At 34.3% G+C, this 8,080-nt stretch overlaps 1 protein-coding gene and 1 long non-coding RNA gene across 9 annotated transcripts in view; both read right to left on the bottom strand.

The window, feature by feature from the left end:
* Positions 1–8,080, bottom strand: part of ppfia2 (PTPRF interacting protein alpha 2) — a 286,573-nt gene that overhangs the window by 145,975 nt on the left and 132,518 nt on the right. The gene's annotated exons all lie outside the window — the stretch shown is intronic.
* Positions 510–7,562, bottom strand: LOC143491053 (uncharacterized). The gene is made up of 5 exons (XR_013125071.1): positions 7,460–7,562; positions 5,146–5,247; positions 3,987–4,088; positions 1,673–1,774; positions 510–615 (listed from the first exon to the last, which is right to left on the bottom strand). It is a non-coding gene; the product is annotated as an uncharacterized LOC143491053 (long non-coding RNA).

Genomic DNA, 8,080 nt, shown 5'->3' with positions numbered 1-8,080 from the left:
CTAAAACCCAAACTCTAGCAATACATTTACAAAACTATGACAAAAACTGCACTGGACAAAATCGAAATGTTACAGACTGACCATTTTGTAGAGGAGTAAAGATAGGACATTGCACTTTTACAACTATTTGTAATTTACAATGGTAAAAGACATTTGCAATCTTCAAAGGATAAAAAAATGAAGTCACTACACAAGCTGTTCATTCTGTAGTGGACTGAGGTAAGAAGTTATTCTAAGCAAGTACAAGCATGTTGTAATGTTCAGTGAGTTTGTACTGGACATAATGTTGTTGTACTTTTTTCTTCAACTTTTAAAGATCTCTAAACCCATCATCAAGCCATCAATTAATGACTGAATGCAAAGATCATATTAACTTCTCTGTGCAGTTTCTTACACTATAATGAAATGGGTAACTGGATTGTAAGAAAAAGATATGGGAATAAGCTAACATTACATTATGTTAATATTGTCAAGACAAAGCAATTTAGAATAGATAATGAATGCGTAACTTACCAACTCAGAGGCTTTGCGAGCCTGATCATTAGCAGTTGGGTCAAGGCTGTATTTCCCCTTGCCGTGAGATGTAGTTGGCACAGAACTGCTTTCATTTATTATCTGTGGACACATTTACAAGAGATATATTTTTTTTCAGTACTGTGATACGTCCCAAAACTCTTTATTTTTAACATATGGATATCTGGAAGTCTTCAAATCACTAAACAACTGCAGTTTTCATTGAAATGAGAACCTAATTATCAATGTTTGCTTCTACATTTACAATGGACAAAATCAAGACATTGTTACACACACTATTCTGAAGTTGTACAAAGTTAGGACGAGTGAAACACCAATTCTTAAATATACAATAGTAAGACAAAACTGCCAACTGACAAAATCAGGACGTTGATACACAGACTATCCATTCTGAAGTGGTGTAAAGTTAGGACGAAGGCCAAACACCTATTCTTAAGTATACAATAGTAAGACAAAACCTCCAACTGACAAAATCAGGACGTTGATACACAGAATGTCTATTCTGGAGTGGAGTAAAGTTAGGACACAAAGCTCTTTCTTAATTTGCAATGGTAAAAGGAACTCCAATGGACACATTCAGGACATTATTACTCACACTATTATGCAGAGGTGTACAGTTAGACTAAAACCCAAACTCTAGCAATACATTTACAAAACTATGACAAAAACTGAACTGGACAAAATCGAAATGTTACACACTGACCATTTTGTAGAGGAGTAAAGATAGGACATTGCACTTTTACAACTATTTGTAATTTACAATGGTAAAAAACATTTGCAATCTTCAAAGGATAAAATCATGAAGTCACTACATAACCTGTTCATTCTGTAGTGGACTGAAGTAAGAAGTTATTCTAAACAAGTACAAGCATGTTGTGATGTTCAGTGAGTTTGGACTGGACCTAACAATGTTGTTGTACTTTTTTCTTCAACTTTTAAAGATCTCTAAACCCATCATCAAGCCATCAATTAATGACTGAATGCAAAGATCATATTAACTTCTCTATGCAGTTTCTTACACTATAATGAAATGGGTAACTGGATTGTAAGAAAAAGATATGGGAATAAGCTAACATTACATTATGTTAATATTGTCAAGACAAAGCAATTTAGAATAGATAATGAATGCGTAACTTACCAACTCAGAGGCTTTGCGAGCCTGATCATTCGCAGTTGGGTCAAGGCTGTATTTCCCCTTGCCGTGAGATGTAGTTGGCGCAGAACTGCTTTCATTTATTATCTGTGGACACATTTACAAGAGATATATTTTTTTTCAGTACTGTGATACGTCCCAAAACTCTTTATTTTTAACATATGGATATCTGGAATCTTCAAATCACTAAACAACTGCAGTTTTCATTGAAATGAGAACCTAATTATCAATGTTTGCTTCTACATTTACAATGGACAAAATCAAGACATTGTTACACACACTATTCTGAAGTTGTACAAAGTTAGGACGAGTGAAACACCAATTCTTAAATATACAATAGTAAGACAAAACTGCCAACTGACAAAATCAGGACGTTGATACACAGACTATCCATTCTGAAGTGGTGTAAAGTTAGGACGAAGGCCAAACACCTATTCTTAAGTATACAATAGTAAGACAAAACCTCCAACTGACAAAATCAGGACGTTGATACACAGAATGTCTATTCTGGAGTGGAGTAAAGTTAGGACACAAAGCTCTTTCTTAATTTGCAATGGTAAAAGAAATTCCAATGGACACATTCAGGACATTATTACTCACACTATTATGCAGATGTGTACAGTTAGACTAAAACCCAAACTCTAGCAATACATTTACAAAACTATGACAAAAACTGCACTGGACAAAATCGAAATGTTACAGACTGACCATTTTGTAGAGGAGTAAAGATAGGACATTGCACTTTTACAACTATTTGTAATTTACAATGGTAAAAGACATTTGCAATCTTCAAAGGATAAAAAAATGAAGTCACTACACAAGCTGTTCATTCTGTAGTGGACTGAGGTAAGAAGTTATTCTAAGCAAGTACAAGCATGTTGTAATGTTCAGTGAGTTTGTACTGGACATAATGTTGTTGTACTTTTTTCTTCAACTTTTAAAGATCTCTAAACCCATCATCAAGCCATCAATTAATGACTGAATGCAAAGATCATATTAACTTCTCTGTGCAGTTTCTTACACTATAATGAAATGGGTAACTGGATTGTAAGAAAAAGATATGGGAATAAGCTAACATTACATTATGTTAATATTGTCAAGACAAAGCAATTTAGAATAGATAATGAATGCGTAACTTACCAACTCAGAGGCTTTGCGAGCCTGATCATTAGCAGTTGGGTCAAGGCTGTATTTCCCCTTGCCGTGAGATGTAGTTGGCACAGAACTGCTTTCATTTATTATCTGTGGACACATTTACAAGAGATATATTTTTTTTCAGTACTGTGATACGTCCCAAAACTCTTTATTTTTAACATATGGATATCTGGAAGTCTTCAAATCACTAAACAACTGCAGTTTTCATTGAAATGAGAACCTAATTATCAATGTTTGCTTCTACATTTACAATGGACAAAATCAAGACATTGTTACACACACTATTCTGAAGTTGTACAAAGTTAGGACGAGTGAAACACCAATTCTTAAATATACAATAGTAAGACAAAACTGCCAACTGACAAAATCAGGACGTTGATACACAGACTATCCATTCTGAAGTGGTGTAAAGTTAGGACGAAGGCCAAACACCTATTCTTAAGTATACAATAGTAAGACAAAACCTCCAACTGACAAAATCAGGACGTTGATACACAGAATGTCTATTCTGGAGTGGAGTAAAGTTAGGACACAAAGCTCTTTCTTAATTTGCAATGGTAAAAGAAATTCCAATGGACACATTCAGGACATTATTACTCACACTATTATGCAGAGGTGTACAGTTAGACTAAAACCCAAACTCTAGCAATACATTTACAAAACTATGACAAAAACTGAACTGGACAAAATCGAAATGTTACACACTGACCATTTTGTAGAGGAGTAAAGATAGGACATTGCACTTTTACAACTATTTGTAATTTACAATGGTAAAAAACATTTGCAATCTTCAAAGGATAAAATCATGAAGTCACTACATAACCTGTTCATTCTGTAGTGGACTGAAGTAAGAAGTTATTCTAAACAAGTACAAGCATGTTGTGATGTTCAGTGAGTTTGGACTGGACCTAACAATGTTGTTGTACTTTTTTCTTCAACTTTTAAAGATCTCTAAACCCATCATCAAGCCATCAATTAATGACTGAATGCAAAGATCATATTAACTTCTCTGTGCAGTTTCTTACACTATAATGAAATGGGTAACTGGATTGTAAGAAAAAGATATGGGAATAAGCTAACATTACATTATGTTAATATTGTCAAGACAAAGCAATTTAGAATAGATAATGAATGCGTAACTTACCAACTCAGAGGCTTTGCGAGCCTGATCATTCGCAGTTGGGTCAAGGCTGTATTTCCCCTTGCCGTGAGATGTAGTTGGCACAGAACTGCTTTCATTTATTATCTGTGGACACATTTACAAGAGATATATTTTTTTTCAGTACTGTGATACGTCCCAAAACTCTTTATTTTTAACATATGGATATCTGGAAGTCTTCAAATCACTAAACAACTGCAGTTTTCATTGAAATGAGAACCTAATTATCAATGTTTGCTTCTACATTTACAATGGACAAAATCAAGACATTGTTACACACACTATTCTGAAGTTGTACAAAGTTAGGACGAGTGAAACACCAATTCTTAAATATACAATAGTAAGACAAAACTGCCAACTGACAAAATCAGGACGTTGATACACAGACTATCCATTCTGAAGTGGTGTAAAGTTAGGACGAAGGCCAAACACCTATTCTTAAGTATACAATAGTAAGACAAAACCTCCAACTGACAAAATCAGGACGTTGATACACAGAATGTCTATTCTGGAGTGGAGTAAAGTTAGGACACAAAGCTCTTTCTTAATTTGCAATGGTAAAAGGAACTCCAATGGACACATTCAGGACATTATTACTCACACTATTATGCAGAGGTGTACAGTTAGACTAAAACCCAAACTCTAGCAATACATTTACAAAACTATGACAAAAACTGCACTGGACAAAATCGAAATGTTACACACTGACCATTTTGTAGAGGAGTAAAGATAGGACATTGCACTTTTACAACTATTTGTAATTTACAATGGTAAAAAACATTTGCAATCTTCAAAGGATAAAATCATGAAGTCACTACATAACCTGTTCATTCTGTAGTGGACTGAAGTAAGAAGTTATTCTAAACAAGTACAAGCATGTTGTGATGTTCAGTGAGTTTGGACTGGACCTAACAATGTTGTTGTACTTTTTTCTTCAACTTTTAAAGATCTCTAAACCCATCATCAAGCCATCAATTAATGACTGAATGCAAAGATCATATTAACTTCTCTATGCAGTTTCTTACACTATAATGAAATGGGTAACTGGATTGTAAGAAAAAGATATGGGAATAAGCTAACATTACATTATGTTAATATTGTCAAGACAAAGCAATTTAGAATAGATAATGAATGCGTAACTTACCAACTCAGAGGCTTTGCGAGCCTGATCATTCGCAGTTGGGTCAAGGCTGTATTTCCCCTTGCCGTGAGATGTAGTTGGCGCAGAACTGCTTTCATTTATTATCTGTGGACACATTTACAAGAGATATATTTTTTTTCAGTACTGTGATACGTCCCAAAACTCTTTATTTTTAACATATGGATATCTGGAATCTTCAAATCACTAAACAACTGCAGTTTTCATTGAAATGAGAACCTAATTATCAATGTTTGCTTCTACATTTACAATGGACAAAATCAAGACATTGTTACACACACTATTCTGAAGTTGTACAAAGTTAGGACGAGTGAAACACCAATTCTTAAATATACAATAGTAAGACAAAACTGCCAACTGACAAAATCAGGACGTTGATACACAGACTATCCATTCTGAAGTGGTGTAAAGTTAGGACGAAGGCCAAACACCTATTCTTAAGTATACAATAGTAAGACAAAACCTCCAACTGACAAAATCAGGACGTTGATACACAGAATGTCTATTCTGGAGTGGAGTAAAGTTAGGACACAAAGCTCTTTCTTAATTTGCAATGGTAAAAGAAATTCCAATGGACACATTCAGGACATTATTACTCACACTATTATGCAGAGGTGTACAGTTAGACTAAAACCCAAACTCTAGCAATACATTTACAAAACTATGACAAAAACTGCACTGGACAAAATCGAAATGTTACAGACTGACCATTTTGTAGAGGAGTAAAGATAGGACATTGCACTTTTACAACTATTTGTAATTTACAATGGTAAAAGACATTTGCAATCTTCAAAGGATAAAAAAATGAAGTCACTACACAAGCTGTTCATTCTGTAGTGGACTGAGGTAAGAAGTTATTCTAAGCAAGTACAAGCATGTTGTAATGTTCAGTGAGTTTGTACTGGACATAATGTTGTTGTACTTTTTTCTTCAACTTTTAAAGATCTCTAAACCCATCATCAAGCCATCAATTAATGACTGAATGCAAAGATCATATTAACTTCTCTATGCAGTTTCTTACACTATAATGAAATGGGTAACTGGATTGTAAGAAAAAGATATGGGAATAAGCTAACATTACATTATGTTAATATTGTCAAGACAAAGCAATTTAGAATAGATAATGAATGCGTAACTTACCAACTCAGAGGCTTTGCAAGCCTGATCATTCGCAGTTGGGTCAAGGCTGTATTTCCCCTTGCCGTGAGATGTAGTTGGCACAGAACTGCTTTCATTTATTATCTGTGGACACATTTACAAGAGATATATTTTTTTTCAGTACTGTGATACGTCCCAAAACTCTTTATTTTTAACATATGGATATCTGGAAGTCTTCAAATCACTAAACAACTGCAGTTTTCATTGAAATGAGAACCTAATTATCAATGTTTGCTTCTACATTTACAATGGACAAAATCAATAATTGTTACACACACTATTCTGAAGTTGTACAAAGTTAGGACGAGTGAAACACCAATTCTTAAATATACAATAGTAAGACAAAACTGCCAACTGACAAAATCAGGACGTTGATACACAGACTATCCATTCTGAAGTGGTGTAAAGTTAGGACGAAGGCCAAACACCTATTCTTAAGTATACAATAGTAAGACAAAACCTCCAACTGACAAAATCAGGACGTTGATACACAGAATGTCTATTCTGGAGTGGAGTAAAGTTAGGACACAAAGCTCTTTCTTAATTTGCAATGGTAAAAGAAATTCCAATGGACACATTCAGGACATTATTACTCACACTATTATGCAGAGGTGTACAGTTAAGACTAAAACCCAAACTCTAGCAATACATTTACAAAACTATGACAAAAACTGAACTGGACAAAATCGAAATGTTACACACTGACCATTTTGTAGAGGAGTAAAGATAGGACATTGCACTTTTACAACTATTTGTAATTTACAATGGTAAAAGACATTTGCAATCTTCAAAGGATAAAATCATGAAGTCACTACATAACCTGTTCATTCTGTAGTGGACTGAAGTAAGAAGTTATTCTAAACAAGTACAAGCATGTTGTGATGTTCAGTGAGTTTGGACTGGACCTAACAATGTTGTTGTACTTTTTTCTTCAACTTTTAAAGATCTCTAAACCCATCATCAAGCCATCAATTAATGACTGAATGCAAAGATCATATTAACTTCTCTATGCAGTTTCTTACACTATAACGAAATGGGTAACTGGATTGTAAGAAAAAGATATGGGAATAAGCTAACATTACATTATGTTAATATTGTCAAGACAAAGCAATTTAGAATAGATAATGAATGCGTAACTTACCAACTCAGAGGCTTTGCGAGCCTGATCATTCGCAGTTGGGTCAAGGCTGTATTTCCCCTTGCCGTGAGATGTAGTTGGCACAGAACTGCTTTCATTTATTATCTGTGGACACATTTACAAGAGATATATTTTTTTTCAGTACTGTGATACGTCCCAAACTCTTTATTTTTAACATATGGATATCTGGAAGTCTTCAAATCACTAAACAACTGCAGTTTTCATTGAAATGAGAACCTAATTATCAATGTTTGCTTCTACATTTACAATGGACAAAATCAAGACATTGTTACACACACTATTCTGAAGTTGTACAAAGTTAGGACGAGTGAAACACCAATTCTTAAATATACAATAGTAAGACAAAACTGCCAACTGACAAAATCAGGACGTTGATACACAGACTATCCATTCTGAAGTGGTGTAAAGTTAGGACGAAGGCCAAACACCTATTCTTAAGTATACAATAGTAAGACAAAACCTCCAACTGACAAAATCAGGACGTTGATACACAGAATGTCTATTCTGGAGTGGAGTAAAGTTAGGACACAAAGCTCTTTCTTAATTTGCAATGGTAAAAGGAACTCCAATGGACACATTCAGGACATTATTACTCACACTATT

Source organism: Brachyhypopomus gauderio, unplaced genomic scaffold (assembly GCF_052324685.1).
Source record: "Brachyhypopomus gauderio isolate BG-103 unplaced genomic scaffold, BGAUD_0.2 sc70, whole genome shotgun sequence".
In the NCBI taxonomy this organism is placed as follows: Eukaryota; Metazoa; Chordata; class Actinopteri; order Gymnotiformes; family Hypopomidae; genus Brachyhypopomus; species Brachyhypopomus gauderio.
Note: the sequence above shows the minus strand (reverse complement) of the source record. Positions and strands in the feature narration are given on the sequence as shown.